General features: G+C 43.8%; 1 protein-coding gene across 2 annotated transcripts in view; it reads right to left on the reverse strand.

The window, feature by feature from the left end:
• FGD3 (FYVE, RhoGEF and PH domain containing 3) overlaps positions 1 to 27,772 on the reverse strand; it is a 100,774-nt gene that overhangs the window by 71,841 nt on the left and 1,161 nt on the right. The gene's annotated exons all lie outside the window — the stretch shown is intronic.

A 27,772-nucleotide genomic window follows, 5' to 3' on the forward strand; every position in this document is an offset into this window, starting at 1 on the left:
TAACCCATGGCAAACTGAAGCCTGGCACTAAAATCCCAGCAAGGCTGGCTAACATAGTCTAATTGCTATGCATTTACAGCACTGGTTAATGTACTAAAATTTATAAATAAGTTATAGATGACACTTCGTGTCAGCTATACTGGTGGATATACTGAGCTGAGGTTGGGCTCGTGTACATACAGCCTTCACTACATACAATTCTAAATATCACTGTTATGATGATCTCAGGCAATGATGATCTCAGAAGACAATGAAACACAAGACAGATGCACACGGCCACCACATGCAGTGACAGCAGAGCGATGTGTTAGACTGACATATTTGCTCACCAGAGAACAGCAACTTCTACAGGCATCAGTTCACTATTAACTACTACTAAAGTAATGTATTTCAATTCTGCATGCTAAGGAATACCCATTCACTACCTCTGAGCGTGCAGGAATTGCTGAAGGTCTTTCAATAACAGCTGTCAAATGGCACACCTCCCAGATCTGTTGCCTCAGCATCTCAGCACAGGCATCGGGACACCTGTGTCACACCAGGCCCCTTAGGATCTGCAAGCACAGCAAACAGCAGCACAGAAGCTAAAGGGAATCCGCTCTAAATTCCACGTTATGTTTACTTACCATTTCCAGCAGGCTTATTTAAAAAGGAGAAAGTTAAGCACAGAATGGAGCTGAGGCCATATGAATGGCCAGCTGCAGTGTTGAGTCAAGGTTAAGACATTGTGAGAAAAGTGGAGAGCCAGCTGGGCACGAGGCTAGAAAAGCCCAGCCTGGCTACAGGAATTTCATGTACAGAAACCCCGGCTGGAGCTGGTCCTGGTCCCACAGCTGCTCCAACACACCCAGAGCAGCTGCCTTCTCTTATCTCCCTGCTCCTCCTCTGGGTCCCATGTGGGAAAACCAGATGGCACTGGAGTGCCTGTGCTCCTCAGGAGGTATAGGTGGTCTCTCCCACTGCTGTGGGGAGAAAACCCCTAACCTGGGTCCCCTTCTGACTCTGGTCACTGCACTGATTTCAACTTTGGTTTGAGGTGAAAAAATTAAAGTAACCCATCTTGTTGGTCTTGCAAGACTAACTTTTTTTTTGAGAATTAAAAAATGTTTTCTCTAACAACATTTCACAGCATGAAGATGAAACAATTTTCTATGTATACATACATCATTCCTAAAATGCATACTGCTGAAACAGGAATGGGGAATCTGTAAAGGAAAGGTAGCCCATCCTCCTGTAAGCAGCAAACAGCCTGATCCGTGCATTTGTAGAGATTCTCCTCCCCAGCCAAATACGATTTCAGCATTTCTTCTCTATGTCAAAAATCAAAAACCCTTATAGGAATAAAATGGAAGTCTTATTCTGTGACATCACCCTAAGAATCCTTCCCCGATCACACGGTGCCCAGCTTGCACCAAGCACAACTCCATGCCTTCCCATGCTCCCACAGCTCCCCACCACTGCATCCTCATAACCACTAGTAGCAAAGCATTCCTCAAAGCAAAATCCTAATCTCTAAACAAACTCAGAAGTAAATCTGCCAGCACAAACATAGCAAAAGGTTTTTTAACTCCACACAACCAGAGACCTGCATAGCTCAGCTCTGCTGCAGCCAAGAGGCAACAGAGCCACTCTTGGGTCGTAGCCCCACAGAACAGTGCAGAGCAACAGCACGCAGCTCAGCACACGCAGCCTGATCTTGCAATTTTCTGGCCTCATCCTGCACTGCCACTGATGCCAACTCTCTCTCATGCCCCTCCCTTATTGCCAGTAAGCTCCGGATGCTGTCAGTCTGCAGCACTCCATTTCCCCTGCCCAGTGGCAGACACAATCCAATGGCCCGATGACTTCACCACGTCTCCTTTCTGTGGGGAGAGCAGGCTATTTGGCTAGCAAGTTTTTATAAAGCTGAAAGTAAAAAAAAAAAGAAAGAAAGAAAAAAAAAAAAAAGAGAGAAAAACAAAAAAGCCACATATATTCTGGAGCCCTTAAGTCCTTCATCCATCTGCCTGTTTGAAATGAGGTTTGAAATGAGCCTGTGGTTCCGAGAGCTGTGAGGGACAGGCAGCACAACGGCAGAGCCTTGCTTCCCTTGCTTCCTCAGGAAGTCAGATTAAAGAGTTGCTGCTGATACAAGGGAAGCTCAGCCAGCCCAGGGGAATTCGGCTGGGAGTAGCTCAGATGTATTATTCTTTTTGTTAAAAGGTAGACTGGCACAGGGAGACAAAGGTTGCAACCGAGGCACAGCAGAAGGCCAAGAAACTGCTGCAAGAGCATATATTTTAAGAAGTCCAAGAAAATATATCTATATACATGTCTATAAAAATCACATTTGTACAGATATGTCTGGAAATGATAGCCAGGGCATTTCTTTAAAGACTCCCTGAACAAATAACAAAGCATTACTGCTTCCAGCCTCTGTAGCAGCTAAATAGCAAGACTCCCACAAGCCAGCATTCCCGTGATTAAGAGGCTAGTATCACTGAGCTCCGATGAAGTAACATGCATCATGCCACGTCTCCTAGTAACAGGGCACAATGTCAGATGTGCAAAGCTGAGAAAAGAAAAAAAAAACAACAGACTTCAGTCTTTTATTGAGAAAGACAAAGTAGAACAAAAATGACAAGCAAATGGCTATTTATTACTCTGTAATCTGCTTGAAGCTTTTATGAGAATTGTTCACACTGAAAGAAATGGAGAATTAATCTCTTGGTTGCTGGCGGCCCTCAGACTGCTGATAACCTCTTCCTGGTGGGAAAAAATTAGGTATATAATTAGAAAAAAGAGGCCATTGTTAAGGATAAACTAACACTTCATATCATGTACACAGCAAAACTGGGAACAAGGAGATCCCTGACATTTGTTCACCACCTATTTAATAATCTGGTAACCACATCCACCTGTGAGTAAAACAAAGGAAAGCTGTTAGCTTGCCTAATTGCAACATCATATATTTGATACAGACCTATGATTGGCTGTGTATTAATAGCATCAGTATCAGTTGCATCAATTAATAGCATCAACTGCAGAAAAAAGTCACAAAAAACCCAAAGACAAAGTGACTCATTCTAACCAGAAAGTAACGCTGCACTAAAGAACCATTTTTTGAAGATATTAATAACTTTTAAATAACCACCAAAAATCATACTTGCATCTGAGAGCTATGCAAACACTACGAATACACTGCAGCTGCCCACATAAAACAACTAAGAGCCAAATGATACAGCAGCTCCTAAAAGCAGATTCAAGAGACAGCTGGCAGTTTGTAACATGTATTTCTGTAATTCTTTCCTGATCAAAGATGGCTGTGTTGGCAGAAACAACTCAGGATACCTTTCACAAGCCATTCAGCTTTTCCACACTCTCTAATCCAGTCCAAGTCACTAGAAATGAGGCTATAGTGATTTATTTATTTATTTATTTTAAAAGCTGGCTTTTCAAAACCTTTCTTATGTTTCCAGCATTTAAAAACCTGTCTCTGCTATGTGCTAGCACTTCCTTTGTGCAGAAAAGGAAAATTCCTCATATGAGCTCGTAAGGCTTTCAGATGCTGCCTAGAAACAAAGGCTGCTTTAAAATATTAATCAAAAATCTTCATGAAACACTGTCATTTTTTTCCTTGAATCTGCAATTATTAGAGTTGCATTTCCAACTCTAAAGCATGATTTTTGCAACCTGAAGTTTCTTTGGCAGCAATGGGTCACATCAGTGTTCATTTGCAAGCTAAATTTTTGATAACTAAATACATTTTGAGAAAATTGAATTAGCATTGCTGTCAGTCAGCTCCGCTGCCAGAAGACATCCCTGTGAAAACCCAGTAGGCTGTATTTCTGCCTAAGATAAGCATTTTTCAAGCTGAGCATCCTTGAATTGGAAGGGGTGACTGAGTGGTACTGCATAGAGCAGGATGCAGGCTGGGAGCAGCAGGACCCACCGCTGGCTCCCTCCCCACCTGCTGTTCTCCTGCTGGGAAGTTCAGGTGCACCAGCTGAACCTCATAGGATTGCAGAGGCTGCTCCCACAGATTCCTTTTTTTTTTTCTTTTGAAGGATAAATCAAGACTTTAAAGGTTGAAAGCAAGTGATTATGCTTGCAACGTTCTTATTATAGAAGGAAATTAAACTATTGAATGCTAACAGTTAAGGAGAGCTAGATGTCCCGTCCCTGCAGACATCCAAGTCCGGGCTGCACATGCTCTGAGCACCTGATGGAGCTGTAGGTGTTCCTATTCAGTGGGGTTGGACCAGATGGCCTCCAAGGGCCCCTTCCAACTCATACAGCTCTATGATTTCAGATAATTGCTACTCAACTGCCCAAATGATCTCCACGAACTAAATCTTTGCTTTCCTGGATTTAAGCAAACTAAACAGAAAGTATTGCCCCGGTCTTATGGATTCATGCAACTTACTTTAGACACTTCCCCTTAAAATCCTGCAGAAGAAAAAAAAAAAAAAAAAAAAAGTTATATCACTTGTTGGGTTTAACCGGTATCAAGAGAAGGTTAAACATCCCAACAGATTCAGCTACTGAAAGTTCTAGAAGAAAAAATAACAAACAAAAAAAGAACAATTCTGCAATGAAATTAGATGCATTGGTCCTTATATAAAGATCTTTGATACATCCATTTTACACCACATACTCGATACAGGCTTTAGATCTCGCCGTACACAAACTGTACCTAAAGGCAGTGCTGATAACCACCTTCAGCAACAAACACTGAAGTACAGTTAAACTATTTCAATTCTCATTTTATTTATGTGGTCAGCGTATGCTTCAGCTCTTCCATGAACTCCTGAACTTGTATGCGATCACTGATGTGAAATTTATAACCACTTGTAAAACATTCAGAAAAGAGGAACAAAACTGGAAAGAAGAAGCAACAAAATACAACATGCATATTTATTCACAGTTGACTTCGCAATTTCCAATTTGGGTTTATCAGGACAAAAACCCAGGGACTCATTTCCTCCAGTTTCCAGTGAAAACCATTATTAAAATACAGAGTTTTAAATAGACCGTGACTTCACACAAAACACAAAGATAGTCTTTGTACAAGGGGAAACACTTGTGTGCTCTGAATGGTGCATAACACTGAACAGCTCAGCAAGAGCATGAGCCAGACCAAGTCTTTGTTAATTTTATATATGTGTGTATATATATAAAAATTAAATATATATATTTAATTAATGCACAAGCACATACATGAGAATGACTGTCTAGGTGCCTTGCCAATCATTCCCTTCAATAACTAGGAACCTACTAGGAGGTAGTTTGCTGCTCTTACAGTAATTTCTCACAATTAATTTCACAGATCCTCTGTTTAAGAGCGATAGGAATAAACTGTTATTCACAAACAACCTGACAGTGAAGAAATCTCTTCCAAAACCTTCCCACACTGCTCCTACAGAGGACAGTGCAGGAGAGAGGCACACTGTTACTGCTCAGGTGCGGAGCTCTGCAGTGCTCCTGGTGTTATGAAGACAGGCTGAAAAAGGCTCAATGGCTTTTCCTTCTCGTGCACAGCTCTGCAATGTGGAGCACCAGCCCCTGCCCTGGGTGAAGCACTCTGACAGCTGCCTGTTGGACCAGTGGGCAGCTTTAATTTCATTATTACTACAAAAGCACCTAACAATCCCAAAGGAAAGCAGAGCCCAGTGAGATAGGCACTGTACAAACACTTACTAAAATAGTCTTTGTTCACAGTCCAAACAGGGAATGCTTGAAAGTGAAAGAAGGGAAAAAAGTCCTGTGTTGCCAAGGTTTCCCAGCAGGCGCAGCTCAAGCAGGCACCCCTGGCCAGGGCTCAGCACCCGCTTTCCTCCAGCAGCAGCTATCAGGTGAGAAAGTAAGTGGGGCCTCGGACTTCCCCCCAAAGCATGTAAGTGAAGCACATCTTGGATTCACACAACTCCTCTCTGGCACACGGGCAGCAGGGAAATTTTGATGGGAATCCCCTGCTAAAACACTGGCACAACATCACTAGTGCTATAGAAATCAAATCGTACATTAGTCATGCTCCCATGGAAGCAGAATGCGTAATTCTGCAGGGGAAAAAAAATGCGAAGGAGCACACGGAGAATAGACACAGTGCAAAGAACTTAGCACCATAAAGGCATTTCATGCAAGAAGAAGTTAAAAGAACACAGTATTCTGCCATACAGATTCATTTGTACTGGGCACTAAGTATATCTGCTAAGAAATCATTCCCTTAAATGACTTAAATTGGTGCTTCCAAGCAAAGCTTCGAGGCTTTCAAAGCACTCACTTCCTCTTCATGCTATGCTGGAGCACTCATTCCACAGCTGCCATTAGAAGTCTTAATGACCCAAAGGCCTTGTCCTGTGCAAGTAGAAGTGCTGGACTGACTATCACAAATCTATTAAATACTGATTCTAGATGTACCCACAGACACATGGGAAGAGACAGCCTGGCTCACGCATACATTTTTATCAAAGTAATAATATGCAGGAACAGAAATGCACGTTTATAAGAATGCACACGTAAATACGTGATGCTCTAAAGAAAGACCAATTCTCATTCTGAAGCAGTGGCCAAAAAACCACAGTCTGGGCCACAGAAAGGGAAATGTTCAGACCCTCAGCAATGGCAGCTGTGCAGTAACGAGCATTTTGCACAAGCAAAGGTAAAAGAACTCCAGAGCAGCAGTCGTGGTGCTGAGCTGCTCTCAGAGCTCCTGCTGGGGCTGCTTTCCTCAGCAGAACACCCAAAGGGAAGCATGGGGCTCCTGCTTCACCTACTCTGTTTTCATATGGATTCAAAGACAGTAAAAATGGTGTAAATCAAATGGCTCTGTGCGAAGTTGCACAGCAACAAAAAGACTTGTTATATCAGCAATTTTTGTAGGGACTATTGCTCCTCATTTATGACAAACCTCTTGCATTCACAGCTTTTTTTCTGCAGCTTTTGCAAACATCTGTACCTGTGTATGCTTTTGCATAAAAGAAAGTCTTTTTTTTTTTTTTTCCTCTTTCACATTTTCTTTCACTTTATGTAAAATGAAAGACTACAATTCACTCAATTGCTCACTTCTCTACCAGGCTTAAGAGGTACAAATGACCTAGATTCCTTGCCAGGAACAAGCAGCAGCATACTTGCCTGGCATGGCAAGCCAGCATGGCTCAGTAAGCCAAGGCAGAAGTTGGAGCTGTACTGACACAGAAAAAAAATTCTGAGCATTCCTGTTAATTTCTATATTACATCAATCAAAAAACAGTGCTCACACAAAGATCTGTACCATGATGATCAAGAGAAGCCTGCAGTTTCTAGAGCCTTCATCTTGGATTCTGGAATGTGTTCGGTCATAACTAACTAGGCTTAATGATAATCTTATTATCACAAAAGACTTCTTCCCTCTAAACCCCAAAGCACTTTATGACGCAACACTTCTACTGACGTGGAATAACTGATCAATGACAGAAATTGCAATCACCTCCCAGCTGAGATTTAGCAGGTTTTTTCTCAGAGGAACCAGACAAAGGGAACCCAAAGCGATAGGCTGAGTTCCTTGCTGCTGGCCAGCTGCCGCTCTGCTGCAGCCACTGCTGCTCAAACAGACCAACCAGAGCTGCCCTGGATCCAAAGCAAGCTCAGTTCCTGCAGCAGGATTTACTTTTGTTCTCTCATTTTTTTCAGACAGCCATGAAACTACATCCTGGCTTGAGGAATAAAGTTACCAGGCCCTCTTGCCTTGCACCAACGTGCCTATTTTACGGCACCCAGGGCTTCTATTTTGAATGCTGTTCTTCTAAGCACCGCCTCTTGCATGGGTTTAAATGTCTGGCACAAGATAGTCAAAAGAGTCCTTTGTTCCAGCTGGCTGCCAAGAGGTTTGGATTTGGGCTGGTTATCATTTGTTTCGTCCATACTAATGACATGCTTTAGACAAACATTTGGCAATGCATTCTTGGCTGGAAAAACCTATTTTCTCGAGGAAATATCTTTCCATATTGCTAAGTGGATAGGAAAGAGAGGACCCCTATATGGAAAAGGTGGAAAACTGTACTGGTTACAAAATAAAACACAAAGCAAATTGGACCTATTGGTCTCCAGAAAAAAAGCTGGGCAAAAGTGAAGCAAAGAAAGGCAAGGCACAACATTAAAGAAATACCCAGGTTTCCCACAGTGAGAAAATGTGTACACCATGGAGTCTAACAAATTACCCATGCCCTCTGGTTACTTGCAACAGTTTTAATCCAGAGTTTCACTGAGCCATCGTGTGACTGCTGTCCTGCCACGCTCTTCTCGAACCTGTAAAACACGATTTTCTACACAAGTAAGGTCAAGTTTGTATTAAGCTAATTAATTTGTTGCCTTAGGAACTTTGCAGACTTCTGGCTGCCTCCAGAATCAGTTCAGATCCTCTTTAATCAAAAAGAAAAATAAGTTTTACGCTTTAGTCCCTGTCCCCCTCAGTGGTACAAGGTGCACCTTGAAAAGACTTTTGAGGATGCTTTGATTTTAAGAAGGATGAGGGAATTTTCTTAATCTTGCAGTGAGCCATGGGCAGGACAGAGCCCAGGACCAACGTGGTGCAACACTCTCCTCCAGAGCCCAGGAAGACCCAGAATCTGCACCTAAGGCAGCAATGATCTGCTGTAAATTACTAAGTTGAGCTTCAACAGATGTTTAATTGAGGCTGAGGTTTATCAACAATAAATTCATCACACTCGCCTGGCTTTGCTTCGAATTGGGGATCCATGAACTCCCATCACCTCATTTCAAATCTCATCTGAACATGGTTTAAAAGTTAGGCGTGTGTCTGAGAACTGGTTCTTTATGTTTTCTTTATAATTGTTTCATGGAGTTTTGAGACAAAGCTGAAGAGAAGAATAACAAAAGGTTGACCACAAGCAATGCAAGAGAATAAAAAACAGTGAAGTGCGAAACAAAGAGTTGGATAACAGATGGAGAAGGAAGGGGGAGGGCAGCAGGGAATCCCACAAATGTCCTATAAACTATTTCATGCCAGCTTAGCTTTGTTGAGATTGGACATGGAATTTCTCCATTTTAATATACTGACAAGGTATTGGGGTGAAGAAAGCTAAAGGGAAAGAGAAGCCAGACGTGCTTTTAATCTGTGATAAAAGACAAAGCAAGACTGAAATTTAAATCACAAAGGCTAACAACTATTAATTTCAATTTCGCCAGCCCTCCAAACACAAGCCTTAATGTTCATCCTGCCACTGAAGAGCTTTCCAAGCTGTGTGTAGGCCTGCCCACCTCCCATCTGAATGGAGGCACCCCAACAATGCCAACCCCACACAGACCACAGAGCTTTACCAAAGATGCACTCTTAGCCCCACTTCCAAATGGATCCCAGACTGATCTTTTGACTGAGTAAGAGCATATGAACTACTGCTTGACCTAAAGCCAATACACACTACCTGGAAAATGTAGAATTGTAGCCTTGGAAAAGTTAGCTTGAATCCTGCTACTATAAATAAAATATGGGTCATTTTCTCCATAGTGGAACACTGCAAACCTGGTGCTAAAGGAAGCCTGGAGCAGCTAGAGGCTTCAGCTGCAGCAGCTCTGACTCCAGCCCTGAGAAGCAGCTCTCCAGGACAGCCACCCTGCTGTGCTGCTGGGCTCTGCTCCCAGGAGGTGCTTCCAGCCCCACTGCTTCACATCCCAATTCCAGGATTTCAGGACAAGCATTCAGCCACGTTACTTGGCTAACAGACTGTACAACTCTTCTATTTTTAACCTTTTTTTTCCTCTACCATGATTTAGGAAGAAACCTATCACAATGCTGGGTTAATATTCAAGGGCTTTTTTTTTTCCAAATCTTTTCTGCATTCTCTACAGCTTAGAGGGGAAAAAAAAAAAAAAGAAAAAGAAAAAGAAAAAGCGAGCAGTGGAAACCCACAGGGTGGGCCACGTAGCAAAAATCTGCAGCTCCTAAAAATTAGCAGTAGTGAACAGACAAGCAACACGATCTTTCCAACTGTGCAGACTAACTAAATTCCTGACCAAGAGTCTGCTAATGAAAACGACCCATCGATTTTCCCAAGATTAATGGTGGGACAGATTTCAAGTACAGGTGGACTTGCCAGCATACATACTGCAGTGTCACTACCTATTGGGAATTTTTTTCAGAGGAACTCAGTCATTACATCAAGAATGTACATAAATCCATGAGCCACACTCACACAAATCTATTAGCAGAACTTATGCAAGGCATACTTTAAACATCTGCTAAGCAGATGATTCCCAGATCTTCAGCAAGAAGCATCATTCCTCCTTGCTTCTCATGTACAGCAGCTTTTTTGCCCATTACTCGTTGTCTGGGGACAGACTAATAAGTTATATTAGACTAAAATTTACGAGGTAAGCAACGTTTATCAGGTATTTGTTTTTTATTCACTTTAACTAAATAATGAAACAAACAAAAAAAACGGAACCAAATTTGACACTGCAGAATTTCCCCACAAATTCCTGTTCTTCAAACTTTGTAACTGCTCAACAAAAACGTAAATTTTGAAGAGCAAAACAAAGCACATAATCCAGCACAATTACCAAATGCTGGCACACTGTGAGGAACATAGGATACACCTCCATGTGTCGAAGTACAGAAAAATGCCCCAGTGAAACTTTCACGCACAGAAGGAGCCACTGTGGCTCCTTCAATCCCCATGAATGGCAGTAAGTGAACAGGAACAAGAATGTCAGGTGTCTCCAAGAAAGTTCCTTGAACCAGCAGACCAGGTCAGGGTCACACACAGCAATCCTGAACAGCCAGTGCTTCATTTTGCTGAGAAACGTAAAACAGGTTGTTAGTAAACAACAAAGGAAACACAGTTGACCACATGGGAAGGTAAAGCCATAGATACATGATTTCCATTGCAGAAGAAAAGCAGGTCACTTGCAAGCTGCCTAAGTTTTATTGTTTGAAAGACAGCATCAAGAAAATACCAATCTCGACATTTTTGATTAAAAGCACCAGTGAGGCACGTTACTCCCAAAACCAGTGCGATTGATCCTATTTAGGATCCTATTAGGATTAGGCACAACACTTGAGTGGCACGTTCACCAAATGGCAAAGCCACATGATGGGAACAAAATCTACAGCAAACCAAGTTACTTAGTAAAAAGCAAATACTTTGTATGCAATTATGCATTCTACTACTTTTAAACCAAATACTGTTTTCACACACCCATAAGCCTCCTAAATACTACATGGTTTGAATGTGATGGCTAGGCCCACTTCTTAGTCCCCTCGCTCTACTTACGAATTCCTTTTTAAGATGAGCAGCAGTGAGAAACCTTTGCATGTGGACAAAAGCACTGCTAAGTCCAACGCAGAACACCATGGAGCTGCAATTCCATGCCACAGCCTGTGGGACCAGCCCTGGTTCTCTGCCCTCACCAGCCCTCAGGCAGCAACCCCGTGGTCAGCATCCCACTGCGTGAGCCCACCTTTATAAAACCATCACAAGGAACCCTTTACACCACAGTATTTTGTTGACTTATAATTCTACTGCAAAGTTTGCTGGCTCATTTGTCTACTGTCTTCTGCACGCACAAAAAAGCACACAGGAGATAGGCATCTATATAAGGCCTATAAAGGCCTCTATATCTATATACATCTATACATTATACATCTATATAAGGCCTATAAAGGCCTCAGACTTTAACCCTCAGTTTTATCACACAACTTCAGCGCACTGAGTTCAGCTCCACACTGAGAACCACCTGTCCTCAGCCCCACATCACGGCTTGCATGGCCAGGTATGTTTTCAAGACATGCTGCCCTGACAGTGCCGTGCCTGTGCCATTTGCACATCTGAAACTGCAGTCAGTACTGCAGCACAGCCTATGCACAGAGCAGGGTCACAAAGCACTCCGCTTCCCTGAGCTGAGCAGTCTAAGAACACAACCTACAGTGTCTGTCCTTGCTCCTACTATCAACTTCACACTCAACAAGAGCATCATTTTTAATACCAGCTCATCAGAAGGTGATTACGGTTTGTTATCTTTTGCCCTTACCAATTTTGTTCAAAGCCTTCATATAAATCTCTCAATTTTCTTCCCCTACAGTGTGTAAGCATTTTTGATACATGGCACTGAAAACTTCCATACAAAAACATTCTGGAAATTAAATGCTCTGATTCTTTCCCACATCGATAAAGAAATAGAGCATTCTTACTACAAGACCACTCATCTTCTTTTCATCTTCAAGCATCAAGTGTCATCTGGTGGATTGACACAGAACTGCACTGAAAGTAAACTTTCTTCAGAGTATATTTCAAAGGGAAGTAAAAAATAACCAAAGAAGAGATCCTATTTACCTATAACCTCAGAGATGCAAATAATACAAGTACAAAGCTCTCCTGGGTGCAAGAGGTGACAATGAGCACAGGCATAAGACTCCCAGAACACACCTAGGTACTTCACTGCCTTACCTAGGTGAAGCTCAGGAAACTCCAGGTAACTACAGCTTAGTCAGAAACCTACTGAAAAGCATTCACCATTCAGGGATAAGGCTAAAGTAACCTCCCAGGTTATTTAAAACAAAAACATCCGATGTACAAATAAGTGTGAGAATGTTCTTTTCCTGAGCCTGTAAGGTGCCGCGTGTCTCCAGCAAACACAAGAAAAAACTCTCAAATTACTTTTCTTTTTTTAAATGTAATCTGAGATCTGTAAGTAACTACCTGAGGCTGGAATTGAAGCTTTAAAGGAAAAGTTGCCTTCAGTGATATGTCAAAGCTGTTTTCCCTCATGGGGGTTTGGAGGGAGAAGAATACAAATGCCTCAATCAAGGCCAATGAGTGCACTGCAATGCTCTAAAGAAAAGAGCAAATACTTTCTCAAAGCAAAACTTCCTTCTCCTGTTGTGAATTTTCAGCACATTTTGGTCTCTCTTCTCTAAACCAGCACTGACCTTTGACATCAGGATTAACAAACGTACATCTCCTTTCTCATGGGTGGAGGGAAGTATGGGTAAGAGAGCAAGAAAGAGTAGAGAGACTGCAACAAACTGCTAAGGAAGTTAAAAGGAAAAACCAAACAAAACACAATAGCCATTGCAAGGATCACTGCCAAAAGATTAACTCTTGTCACAGAGTTAATGCTTTGACTCTGCAGTAAGCATCTTCATCCCTCCAGCCCCAACATGAATGCTTTGAAATACATTATTACACAACTGGTAAGTTTGGTATGCAAACCATGGGGCAGACATCTTTGGGAAGCATCCCCGTGTCTAGGAAATAGAAGAGTATAAATGAAGTTTTGAAGTACAGCAATCAGGTGTATCTTCAGGCAGCCTTTCCAACGACCTCATCACCTGTTGCAGGAACCCAACAAGAGCACTGCTGCTGTTGCATGGTTTGGGGCCACTGCAATGTCTGCTCACCAGGGAGCAAATGAGCTTGTTCGCCAAGCGCTGCAGAAGTGAGCCTCAGATAAGTTCAAACATAAATCAGAGGCTAGCTAGATGAGCACTGACAAAGCCCATCTTGCACGAGAGCCTCTGGCTGGCCATATCACTCTGCGGACTGCAATCTGTCCCCAAGCACAGCCAGAGTTTCACCTCACTATCCTATGCCTTCATCCATACAAACAAACAGCTTCTCTGCAACCCCAGGGGAACATCTTTCGGTCTTCTCCCAAACCTGGGGCAGAGGGAAATCAATAACTGCTGCACGTTAAGCAAAGTCCAGGTTCTGTATGAAAAGGGAAGGAAGCATCTCACCAGATGCCTGACGGGCAGCCGCCAATGGAAGAATGTTTGTGGGCACTGCTCCCTCAGCACCCCAAGGCACAGCTGTTGGCAGGTGTTGACAGCACTCACCTGAGTGTGGACCCACCTGGTTGCAAGGGAGACCGCTTGTTTCAAACCTTAAGGATTATCCAGAACATAATAAATCCTGTTCTTCAGGCAAAGAGCTGTCTTATCAGTATCAAGTGGTCCCAACAACTTTTGGGTAGCCTTAAAACTAAACCCATGTCCAGCAGCGTTTTCCAGGCAGTCCAAATTACCCAATTCTTCTCCTCTTCAGACTCTAAATAAAGTCCTCAACTGCCCCACTTGAGGTAAATCAGAGACAAAAAGCTTCAACAGATCAGAGGAAACAAAGCCAATCCTCTTCTCTGACTTTCTCAATAGCTGTCAGAAGTCCAACTGAGCTGACAAAGCCCAAAAAGCATTACCTTAAGGCTCAATTCAAAGGTAGCTGATCCACAGCCAGATTAAGTGCAAGTACTGTATGCTGACATCTAAGGCTTCCGTTGTTTGAATTATACAGTGTAAGCCAGTAGTTAAGACAGAGCAAGTTTCTGGTTCTCTCAATTAAATACTGTAAAGAGATAAACGCAAAACGTAATCTACATAATGGCAGAAAAGCCAAGAATCACAGGAGCAGCCAGAGTCTTCAGTAACCTCAGTCACCTGCAGCCCAACTGCAAAGGAAAATGTATTTCTTATCCAAAAAAGAAGAACAAAAAGTCAGGTATTAATCACTGTACTGCTCCATGTGCGTCCCACTCTCGCTCTGAGGTGAAGATAAGCCCTTGCCATTATTCTAGCAGGATAAAAAGCTCCCAGCTCTACTCACATGATAAGAGGAGCCCTCTGCCGCGAGCTGCACGCAGTGCCGGTGCCAGCACCAAGTCATGTTACAGCTCAAGGCCCCAGAATGTCTTAATCTAGTGCCAAGTAAAGCCACTTCAATGCGGTGTCTTCATACCCCATTAAGGATTGCAAACCCTATGTTTAGGGGCATGGAAAGAAGCGGAGAGATTTATGAGAATTAGCGTGGCTGTATCTAGAGTTTCCTACAACACCCACTTTTTCCAGCAGAAGAGATCTGTGGTCTTCTGAGGATTCAACTAAATGCCAGTTTAGTCAACAGGAGCAGACGGAACTCCACCAAGCACCAGCTCCAGCTTAACAAATCTTCTGACATACATCTTACAGATTCCTTAAATACAAATCTTTCTAGTGCTGCCTTATTGTTAGTGCCAAGTACACTGTCTGCCAGCACGGTAGTAATTCAGGCTTGCAATGTGAGAAGAGGGAGGGGAGGGAATAAGAAGAAAGGAGGAAAAAAAAAAAAAGACCAAAAAAACCCATTCCTAAGAAAACTAGCAATTAGGAGTTTCTTGCAACACACCAGCAGAGCATTGGTGATCAGCAGCAGCAGTACAGCTAAAAAAGTTATTCTTCTGTTAGACTGTTTGCTGCCACACAATGCCAAGGCAGACTGTGCTACCAGGCTGACTCCCTGCAAGATCCCAAGAACTGGTGCAGGGCAGTCCATGCTTTTGTTTCCCATTTTAAATAAGATCATTGCAAAGCTCCTTACTTTGACAAAATCTACATCTTCCTATTTTTCAGGATCCAGCACCTTACTTCTCCCACAGCCCCCACACATGCACAAGCCCTGAGTTGCTGATCACGTGCCATGATATATTCACAAGAATGAGATACCTCTGAGTGCTGCACTTTCCCCCATCTTCTGCATGGTTTAGTACAAAACAAAATCTCCCAAGTTCAAAGTCTTTTTAGAGGCACCCACGCTCTTCATAAGCAGAATCACGAGAGGAGCCTCTGATTTCCACTGCAGTCAACTCTCACCCATAGAGGAAAAAAAAACAGTCAGTTTTTTTCCTACATTTATTTTCCCAGTGGAACAGAGGGGTGTAGCACAGAGCAAAAGCATGTCCTTCTCATTTCCTGCTGCTACTGACCAAAGTCCATCATACCACCTAGATGATAAAACCCCTATCAAGCTCGTAATTAGAGAGAGGAAAAGACAGTAAAATAACAACTTAGAATAGCCTGGCTTTTATCTTATGACATTGACATGTTGAAGAAAAAAATTAACTGTTAAGCACCCTGCATGTTAAACAAGATATTATCTCACTATCTGCATCTTCAAATAATTTTTAAATAATTTAAGGATTACCCAACATTTGGCCACAAAGGAGGGAAAACTAGCAACACGACTTACAGGATCTCTAACCTTGGCTCCTTGTGCAGCTGCTACAGATTTCTGTGCACACTTCTGACCCCAACTTCAGCAAAATAAATAACAATATTCTTGCAAAACTGGATGTAACTGCAAGGGAATATACTGAATCTCCATGAACTCTCAGAATCTGTATTTCCTGACAACACTTTGGTAAGCATTTTATGCTCTGCTGTACAGGATCTGCTCAGTACTGACTAAGCTGACAACATTAGGAAGCTACTGCTTGTTTTTGAGGTGCCATCCTAAAACCCATGAAGTTAAAGATGACTGTGCAAAAATCAGTGTGTTTCACAATTCTGAATACTCCTGGCTAGATAAGATGTGACTATGGCATGTCCTAGCCTACAAACACCACATAACCTCACTTAATAGTGGGTTAGCTAATCTGAATTCAGGGGATAACATTTGTTTTCTCATAACAAATCCATCCAAGGTTCTGGCAACACGTACACCATGAACTCTATTATAGCTACAACAGATTATGCTATTTTCAAAAGCGTCTTAAAAGCAAGCAAACCAACCAAGACAGCAACAGCCCCCCAGCACAGCTATGGGCAACAGAGACGTAGCCCTCCTCCCATGCAGCAGACCCTCAGCTATCCTGGCCACTCTTCAGCACACTTTGAGCATTCAGCCCCAAACAGCCAGGCCACAGTCATCTCCACTTCTGAAAAGAGAGCTTCAGGAGAGCTTCTAGACTTGGAGACGTGCAAAAGGAAGCAGTTGTTCAGATTTAAACACAACTAGTTATTTTTACATGAGCGCTGTTACAGCGTATGAGGGCAGGAAGAAAGTGAAGGTGTTTGCATTAACATTCTGGATGAGTTACCGTGCCTCGAAAGGGTTCGGAAACAGGTTTGCTGGATGGAGCACGGGGTCTGCTGGATTGCACCAAATGTTTAGAGCAGATCTGCCAGTACTGAAGAAACATCCTCAGCCTGGAAGGAAGTCATTATCATGACAGCTCTCAAGAAGGGATGGTGCTGCAATCAAATAAATTAAGAGAAAACTAAGAGATTCATTTCAAATATCAACAAAAACTTGAAGATGTGCTGAACTTGATTTTAGCCCTTGAATTTGGGCTACATGGAGCACAGATTTAATGAGTGCACCAGAACAGCAAACAGCAGCGCTGTCCCACTGAGCCCAGCTCCAAGCAGGACACGTACCTCAGCATCCCTGCACCATGTATTTCAGCCAGGGCACAGCACCAAATGCTGTCACTATCTAACTGCTACAAACACTTCTAAGCCCCTTGAAAATTCTGCTTGCAGAAATCCACAGCAATGTCTGTGCTACAAACCCTCCATAAATCAGACTTTATCAAGACTGCCATTAAATAAACGAAAAAATAACAATACAGAAAAATTGCAGACTTCCAGTTTTTGTTGGTTTTTTGCTTAAACAAACTCGCTCAAATCCTGCAATTGTGAGGTCCAGCATGGGGTTCTTAAAAATAGGTTTATCAAGATTGAAAGCAAGAAAAATTCAGACACTGCAGTTTAATCACATCAGCAACACCAGCAAGTTTAAATAAAGAATCTGGATCTACATACCATTCAAAAAGGCCAGCTGGGTGCAGGGAACAGGGACAAATTCACAGCCAGTGTGTCAGCTAAAGGCACAACAGCACTTTTTACAGCACTAAAAACCAAAAAGACAGGACCAAACCAAGAAAACATTATCTACATCCAGTTTCTGCACTTTCCAACACAGAAAATCAAACCTGTTGGCTACAGCCTTTATGAAGAAAAATCTAATCAATTACGTCTTTTATTCTTGACATAATAAGCAGCAGAAATTACATTAACTTACTATAAACATTTCCATGAACTGATTATCCAGCCGAGCGCCAGCCAGAAACACGTAAAGAAGCAGCATTTAAAACAGAACTCTGCATATAAACCCAACAGTAACTTGAACATCACCACCACCATTTCCAGCCAAGACTCCCTTTTCCATTAGTGTTTGTCAGACAGATTCTTTTGCTCTACAGGCATGCGATATGGCTGATCAGCTCTGGTCCTGCCATTAAAAGACATCCAGGAGGAATCAATCCCCATGTAAAGTATTGCCTACTCGGGCTGTTCAGACAAGGCTTTATCTTGCTCCATCCCCTTTTAATCACTTTACGTGTGACCTCCCCTCACTATCTGGCTGCAGAAGCATCGGGGGTAAAAATGTAATATTCCTTCAGGCCGTGTCTTTTAACACCAAAGTTGCTGAAAAGCCAAAAGAAAACCAGAGCGCTCAGCATAGTTTGCTGTAAGTGAAGTGACAGTCTTCTGCATTATTTTGCCAGACTGAAAAGTAATGATTTGGATGTGAAGGTCTGACATACATTTTGAGCACGTTTGCACACTTTTTCCACCACTAGATTTTTCAAATCTAAAGCCATGATGGAAGTTACAGAATCGAGTTACATTTGAATTGCCCCCCTTATATGTTTTGCAAATCCCAGCCAATGCTTAAAAAAACTCAATAAACTGAAATTATATTCCAAAGAAATATATTTTCAGGCTTTCGGTACAAATGATGAGTTCACAGCAATCTTAAAACTACGGCACACACCATTTAGAAATCCTTCATGCACTTCAAAAGTTAGATCCATACAAAACACCTATTAATGAACTACATGTCTATTAGATGGAGCTTCATCTCTTTTCCCCACTGCTTGAAGCCACCATCAGTTTTCAGCGCCAGTGCCTCCTCAGGCAGCCCCTGAGGGATTTCATATATGATGTGCACTTCTATGGAATGACAGCGATGATCGGCCTCGTTGCTTATCGTATCACCACACCCAGGGCTCTGCATGCTACACCCACGGTCTCCATGCTCAGCAGTCTGACTTAACAAATAAGGTTGTTTTTTTTTTTCCATGGCAAGATAGAGGAACTTAAATTCTGGGGAAAAAAAGAAACCAGGCGAAGCAGCAGCACAAAGATGCAGCTAATGAACTGTGTGCAAATGAGCCACTTAAACTATGAATTTCTGATCTAAACCCAGAAGTTTTAAAAGGCTGCAAGCACCAACGTGCATTTTTGCAATCTGGTCACCAGTTGGATATGCAGATCAACATCATGTTAGCCCATCACTGCAGCAGCTCAGTTTTTATGAATTTTTAAGACATACCGTCAGCCAAGCAGATGCTACACCAAAAACACATCTTGGAAAGAGATTCCAGCATGAATATCCTGAAGACCTACAGTACTACAGAACCATGTGGGGAGAGGAGAGGTAACATAGAACAGAAGGAAATGGAAAAAGCACGTGGAAGGCTGACAGTTCTCAGCAGCAGCAAACAAGGGTATTCAGCGGTCCTGGAGTGGGACAACGAGGTGAACAGGAAAGCTCAGAAAAATCAACAGGATTTGAGTGTCATCCAATGAAACCTATGGAGTGAATGAGGAAGTGAAGGCACACAACCCCATGTGTCTGGCCAACCTGGAGCGAGCTCTTAGCAGCTGATAGCTGGGCCTGGGAGACCTGAGCAACGTACGTGCAAAGGTGACGAAGCAGAAAACAAAGAGCAAAGCTTAAAACCAGCCTGTACTGTTATCTTAAAGCATATTTCACCACGTCATTTCCAAATTACAGACAACATCTTTGGCTCCTGGGTTTCCAACCCCACATTGAACATAAAACAAGACAATACCTTATGGAGGCCCTATTACCACAGTTCACTATTTAACACAGTCATGCCCTATTTTTGACAGCGGTTTTCTTTATAACCCAGCTGAACAAGGAGAAAAGGAAGAAAAAGGAGCCATCAGAACAGTACATGCTGTGCTGCAGTTGAAGGTGACTTACCTGCAGGTTTCTTATTTTTGAGAGTCAGGATTCAAAATGCAGTACTTTGCTGGTGCACACAGCAGCCGGGCTGAACATTCCCCATCTCCTTATGTTTGTTGCCAAAATTCAACGTTTTAAGACTTTGAGCATATAAGTGAAACAGTGGAACCACTCAGGTGCTATCTGCTTACCAAGAACAATCAAACTAACAAATCAGAGCCAAACCAGAAATGAAGGCAACAAGTTGTTCTTATGTCTCTGCATCCTGCAAACACCAATGGTGGACCCTACTCCCCAGGGATAGCGTGGCTGTGGCCACTGGCAGAGCACAAACACTGGACAAAAACAAAGATAAACAAAACAGCTCTTTTAGCCTCAAAATTCACTTGCGCAGATTCTTTGTCCCAACAAGAAGATGAGCAATTTTTAAAATAACTCTTAGGATTTCCATGGTCTGGAAAACACACATAAAAAAACTGTCTCAGTGTCTTCTCTTTCAAGTGAATAGAAGAGCATCTGTTCTGCATTCCATGTGAAGCAACTCCTCTGACTGCACAATCATCAAAACCAAGCAGCTCTAACTCCGACCAAATACCCAATTCCAGCCATTCCAGGGATGAGGCAGGCTTTTATTACCAGTTTTTTATTCTAAGGAAAATTTACCCTCCCCTGGCTGGTCACTTCTTGTGAACGCTTGCAGCTTCATTAGAAAACTAGGAATGGCAAGACATGTATTTGCTGAAGTTGGAGATACTTTTAAGAAATTAATTTCTGAACTGCGTAATAGCAAGGGGCTGTTGTTCCCCCTCAACTTCCGTATTTGGCTCCACACTTTTACAGCTCAGAAGCTGGCTGTAAGAATTTCAATAGCGATTAATAAAACAGATACAGAAGGGCTCAGCAGGCAGCACTGTTTGTTTCTCCATGGGAAACTTCAACCAAGAGAACGACTCCCGCAGCCAGCGCGAGCGATGCACGGAGGTGGCACACCTGGCTCCAGCAGGAAATTGGAAAGCTGAGATTTTCCTCTAGGCAAATTCATCCACCCCCAACTCAGGGCTTTGCAGATATTCCACAAACAGGAAAAAAGGGGAAAATATTTAAATAGAAAAACCATATACGCTACTTCAATGCAAAGGGTAACAGTTCCAACATGTAGCTATCCGCTGTTATAGCCAGGGGCCAGACCTTTAATCAGTGTCAGTAACTGCAGATCCTGCCACAGCTCCAGGAGTTCTGGGCAGAACCGCGTCAGCCTCCAGCACAAATCTGATTGCAGGGGCACAATCCCACTGCTGTCACATTTAACTGGGAACACAATGCACCGCTTGTGCTGGCTTCGTGCTTTGATGCCAGGTAGAGGACAGCAGAGACAGGCTGCAGAGAGGAAGCTATGCTGGTGCTCAGCCATGCTGAAGCACCCTGAGGAACCTGCCTGTCTCTGCATGTGAGAGAACCGAGCTCACTGCCTTCCTCACTCTTTACCAGATCAATACAGGCAGCACTGGGCACGCTGCAGGGTAATAGCAGCATCCAGAAAACAAAAGAATAGGAGCCAGAGGTCTGGATGAAATCTACAAATACACAATTCTGTTTTCACTTTATTTATTCAGTTCTCTATTCTTCTGTGCATCTCTCTTTCATTTCTGTGGTGTCCATAGGTTTAATTTCAAATGTACATTCCTCAAAATCTCTTCCTCCTTTTTTCAATGGTTTCTGCACTTCAAAGAAAAGACCTCGGGGATCATCTAGTCCAACCATTCACCTACCACCAATATTAGCCACTGAACCATGAGCAGCACGGATTGATGGCAGCCACCTCATGGGGACAGCCACCCTTTCCAAAATTATACCTTTTACTTACCTTTTCCTTCTTTTCCACCTCAGTCGTCCCTTTATTCCATTCACTTCAGTTTAACACTAACATTTGCATTCACTGTTTTGAAGATGTGGGTGAAATTCCACACTCAAAGCACCTTCAGATACACGCAGGGATGGCAGCAGGTGACATCGTATCTCTGCAGAACTTATTTTGGAACACTGCGATGTTTGTGAAGCGACAACCAAAACATGCTGAACAGGTGGTTCTTACCAAGCATGGTAAAAGCACATCTGGAACCTTCTTCAGGCCTCCTTTCCCTTCTCTTTCCCCATCCCCAATGTTTGGTACAGTAACTTTCACCCCGTTCCAACCTCAAGGCCCAGAACGATTGCTGAAGTAGCAAGAATCTCATGAATGTAAATATTTGCTCAGGGTTAAGTTACCAAGAGAGAATTTCTGCTCAGAGCCTGCAAGCTCAAAAAGAAAGAATAAAGAGGGGCCAAGAGTTTAAAAAAACTAGTGCCCAGTGTTAAATTCCTTCATTACAGTTAGACACCTGCCTGCTTTTCAGAAGTCTAAAACAAGCTGGAGAAACCTCTGACATCCAAGTGACATTTACATGCCTCCCTACCTTCCAAACAATACTGGGACTACTGGGCTCTTTGGGCTTTTGGAAATAGAAAGGCTCCAGAAATCTCCATACAGCTTGCCATGATGATGTGCAAAGAAGTGCATGCTGCATGCACGCTGTACCTGAGTGCTCGTCCAAAGGATGTAGGTTGGGTTTTCCACAACAGGCTGATGCTGAACCAGAGTCCAAAGTCCCAGTGTCTCAGCCTTACACGTTAATTAAATAGATCAATGAGCAGCATAAATAATGGCAGATGCAGCTAGACATAGCACAGTGGCTCTGTATACTTCAGCAACTCAAAATGCTCATCAAGAGAAAAACAGCAAATACCATGGAAAAATCACTCAGCAGTTCAGCATAAAGACGCTCTGTACTTCCATCTTTATTAACTCAAAGAATTTCTGAGATGTGTTAAATCAGTCTCTGAGGAAATTCAAAGAATTTCAGAAGAACTGCACTTCAGAAGAATTACATTTCAAAAGGAGAAGCTTCAGCCTTTAATGTATAATTTGAGTCACGTCGCTATTTCTGTCCATGCTGCAATTCACGAGCACCCAAACCATTGAACAGTCGCTCGCCTCTCGCAGCCGTTTCCTGTGGTCTGCTCCATCCCTCTCTGTTAACGCCTTCAAGATTCTGTCATCCAAGGAAATGCCTTTTCCTACTACTAATAGCAGATTCGAAAACCATGAATCGTACATTATTCCATTCACTGCCCGATGACAGCTTCTTACTCAGCGTCAAGAGCTTGCCCCAGAACTGCAATCAATACTTCTAACACTGAAGTGCACTGTACAAACCCGTGCAATGTGAAAACTTAGAAATGGCCATTCTCGCTTTTAAGAACTCTGTGCGCTCCAGAAAGTCACCAGCATCTAAAGGAAGTCACAAAGGCTGTCTCAGTGCCTGACAGATTCCTTCCAGACAGAAAAACTCCTTCCCCAGGCAATCGCTGCACGACACGGCTACAGAGAGGAGCCCAGGAAGGCTGCCAAGCTCCTCGGGGTGCCGGCCACGCTGAGCCCAGGCTTCCCTGCTCCTCCCACCAGTGTGCACTGCATCTCTCAGGCACTATTAAGTGCATTCATGCAAAAGGAAAGTTACACTTGGGCAGCTGTCTTATACTGCAATCGAGCACATCACTGGCCAGCATGTCAGACCAAGTAACACAAATGGAAGAAGCAATCTGCTGCCATCATGCAGAGATGCTCCTGAAAGACACCCTGAAGGGGGTTGCAGCATTCCTGGCCCTGAGGCAGGCAGCTCAGCCCTCTGTTAACAGAGCTTCTGGAGGCAGTGAGTTTGTGTAACCACCTCCCTGAGAACCCCAAGGAGCATACAGGGAATCCTGTGTGCTGTGCAAACCTCCTCCTCTCCCTAACCCCGCTCAGCCCGCTCCATCACCAGCCTGCTGCCCCGCACCACTGACTGAAGCCAAATAATTCAGTGCAGCCCCAGAAACAAGGAAGTGGGAATACCAATAAATGAAATAGGGTTGCAATTTTGCACAAAGACCAAAATAGCAACAAAAGTCAGTGACACCAGAAGAAAAAGCAGGAAGTATTTTGAGAGGTAGTGGTCAGGGACCGCAGAGGCAACGTGCTGTAAATATTGTCATTACTGGGAAGCCAGGTCACAACAGTGCACCCTGGGTGCTTCCCACAGAAGTACACAGCCAGCACTGCCCATAGGAAGCAATGGCCATGCCAGGGAGGGAATGGAGAGGAGCATCAGCCCCTGCCTCCATTCAGTGCTGCAGGAGAGGACTCCCTGCACGAGCACTTCTCTACGGTGGCACGGCCTTCCAGCACCAATACAGCACGCAGTATCCTAAGGTTACTGAGTACACATAACGTGCAGAGCCACTGACTGAGGAATAAAACTCAAAGACCCAAAAAATGTTAAGACACTGCAGAGAGTAAAATGCAGATATGGTAGCGTGGTTACACTAAACCTCTTGAAAGAGAGGGATAGGGAGCGGGGGTAGAAGGAGGGGCAGAACACTTCCCCTCAAGCAGTCCCCAGCACACCTCCACAATACTTACACCAACAAAGGCCTTCTCATGTTTCACTCCTCATAACCCCCAAAGCAGGCAGTGCTTGCCACGACTGCCTCCCGATTACCGTGTGCTCCAGAGAATGCAATGCTGATGTGCAAACATCTAGCCCCAATTTCATGGCGGATTTTCGTGGTGGAGGTGTGGGGTGCCATGTCTGGCTGAGCCGGGCTCAGTGCCTAGCAGGGAGCTGGGGAGGGGAAGAAGGAAGCTGAGTGCTGAGAGCTGGGGGTTGGAGAGCAGCACGGATGGATGGCAGCCACCTCACAGGGACAGCAGCTGTGGAGCTCCACCACCTCCCTCGTCATCCGTCCTCTCTCTCCCACTTGTACTTTAGTTCACCCTATCTCTGGCTATCTCAAACTCTCTCCGTTTCCGCGTCTGAAAAATATATGATGTAAATTTTTCATTTAAAGGGAAGTTCGGGGAATTTGGAATAGGAGAGATATCTTGCAAATGGCATCAACATTCGTCATCAGACAATAATCATAAACCAAGGTCTCTGAAGCAAAACATTCACATTAAAATTTGATAACGCCAACAAAAGCAAATGCCACAGTAGTTATTACTACTTTTAATCTACAACATTGTTTATTGCACTCACAAAGCCAATAAGACAAAGCCCCAGTACAATATCTGCAATCAGTCATGCAAAATAGAAGCATTTATTACTTGGTTTTTATCAACCACCTCTCTTTAATAGTCTTACAATCTTTAAGTTTTTATTATTTTGTAAAAGAAAAATATTTAAATTGTTTGCAAAACAGCCCGAGGAAGCAAATGAATCTTATTCATAAGCATTTGAAAAGTTTACAGCTGAAGAGAAACAAAGCATTAATCACACCACAGTTACATTAACACTCGTCCTTTTGATTCACATAAGGACTATGTGGGCACATCAACAAAGGAGGACCATCTGCACCAGCATGTCTGGTGGTCTTCACAGGATTCCTACATCACAAGTAGGTACAAACAATTTGAAGGCAATACATTCATTGCCATCCAGCAGGGTCAGCAGCAGCAGATATGCTTCAGTCAGGAACAAGAACGTTCACCCATCCAACCGATTCATGCAGAAGGACAGAACTGTTTCCAAGGACAGCCCGAGGACGCTGTTTGGTTTTCATTGAAAACCAGAGGGAAATGCATGAATTTTAGAAAGGATTTCAGAAGGCTGCAATCTCCAGATCGCCCCATCCCACACAGCTTGCTTGAGAACAAAGCTTTCCCAAAAACAAACAACTGAGAACTTAATCGTAGAGCTTGGAGTATAAAAACCTGGGGCTGCACTGAAAACAAACAAACAGAAAGCAGCCACAAAGCCCATCCTGAAAATACTGCAATGCAAACAATGCACAAGTGAGAAGTTATCGCCTTGGATTCCGACCTCCCGTGCTTTTCCTCCTGGTGTCCCAGGGTCCCAATAACCTGCTCCCACTGCTACTGCTTTAGGACTCTTCCTCCTCTTTGATTATGCTACAGAAGCTCATCCCACATGAGCAGCCACGAGGACCATCACTGCTCTGTTGAATTAACCACTTCCATTGGCTGGAACAGAAAATCCATTCCTACATCTCTGACAGACTTCAAGATCAAAAACACTTTCAAGTCTCAACTGCTTTGCACATCATCACCTCCAGTGACGTGGTACAGGGGACACTCACAAGAGCTCTGCAGGTCAGCCTCTCCTGTGGCTGCCAGACCACAATGGATTTTCTCTAAGGAAAGGGTAACCTACTGCCATCTCCTATCTCTCTTCCCACCTCTGTGGAGGATGATACTCCAGCAGGCTTGTATCTACACATCTGTAAAGACGCAGAGCTCCTCTGGAAAGGCAGGGTCCTGCATTCATCTCTGGCAAGACATGCACGGTGCCACAGTGAAGGTACTCCGATTCCAACTTCCTCCAGTCTGGACTGAGCCTGGGCTCAACGAGCAGGACACAGCTGATCAAACTCACAAGAGCAAGCAAGCTCTGCATCTACAGACATCACTGACACCAATCACCACACTCCAACTGCTCTAACTCTGAAAACAGAAATAACTCACTCCCCAAAGCCAACCACAGTCACCAAAACTACATGTTTGTGCACAGGGGGGGGGTATTTATAGTACCTACCTACCAACATCTAACTAGAAACCTTTGGCTCTTCCTGTAACTAATGGAGTCAGGCTGCTAACACAGGTACCCCACACCACCTCCTGCAGGTGTCAGTCTGCACTGCAGGACCCGTCTGCAAACCCAGCACCCGAGTTGCTCAGGAGATGCTGGAGGTCAGACTGGGCGTCCCGGGAGCCAGGGCAGAGGGGGAACATCAGCAGGTCTGCAACTCACCGTCATCTTCCTTGGGTTTTTCCAGCCTTTACCTACCCAAGAAGCACGGCAGAGGAGAAATTCCATTTTTGAAATATTAGGATTTTTTCTTCAAAAGAAGGATTTCCTTTGAACTCAATTTAATTTTAATCACTTATCTCTAGCGTTATTAAGGTAAGGAGAAATACAAACAAAACCAGCTCGCTCATGTCAGCCCGTGACGTTACAAACACAGCTCTCCTGGTTAGACCATCATCTGCGTAACTACAGCATCCTCACAAACAGGATGGAAACTAAAACACACACCTTATAACGAGCGTAAAAACACTTTTATCAGTGTGTTTACCAACACATATTCCATCTGCATTGTGCCCACTTCTCTGCGTGGACAACAGACCCAGCTCTGCTCACTAACAATTGCCAATAGTCTCTTTCACTCCTCGGTGCTGCTGCGTTTCAGGCACTGCAAGAAGACGTTTGCCTCCAATTCTTTCCAACTGTAGAGCCATTTTCCTTTGTGTTGAAGTTCCCCCCAGCCTGCACGGGAACGAAGGTAGAGTGTATCCCTTTAACATAGTTTAACCACTCTTAATATTTGGAATGGAAAATGTGACTTAGGTACCGAGGTTTAAAAAACAGCTACGATGTATGCGGCCAACTCTCTAAACACGAATCTCATAAGGATTTTTGGGGCTTTTTTCCTTTTCTTTTTGCACGAGAGCGCAGCGCTCAGGGGAACGGCCAGCTCAACGCGACAGCCCACTACGGCTCAGAGGTTTCCAATTTGCGACTAGAAATGGTTTACATTAGAAGCACGAACAGCTCCAAAAGGTATTTAAAAAGGAGAGAGCGGAGCAAAAACTTGGCATTTCGCGACGCCTAAATATGGATCGGCAGGAAATAAATTTGATCTCCTCAGTTAATAATAGCCCTACGCGAAGGAGCGTTTCACAGAACCGGTTTTATGTGGTTTTCGGAGAACTAAAAATACCCGGCCGCAGCTCGGCGGCCGCCGGACAGCGCGGGACGAGCCGCAACAAAGGTGCGGAGCGAGCGGGGCGGCCCGGCCTGCAGCCGAGCGCTGCGCCGCGGCGGGAGGAAGAGCGGAGCGCAGCGGAGCGGAGCGCGACGCTCCCACGCCGCTCCGGCCGCCCCGCTCGG

Source organism: Phasianus colchicus, chromosome 11 (assembly GCF_987193195.1).
Source record: "Phasianus colchicus chromosome 11, bPhaCol1.hap1.1, whole genome shotgun sequence".
NCBI lineage: Eukaryota > Metazoa > Chordata > Aves > Galliformes > Phasianidae > Phasianus > Phasianus colchicus.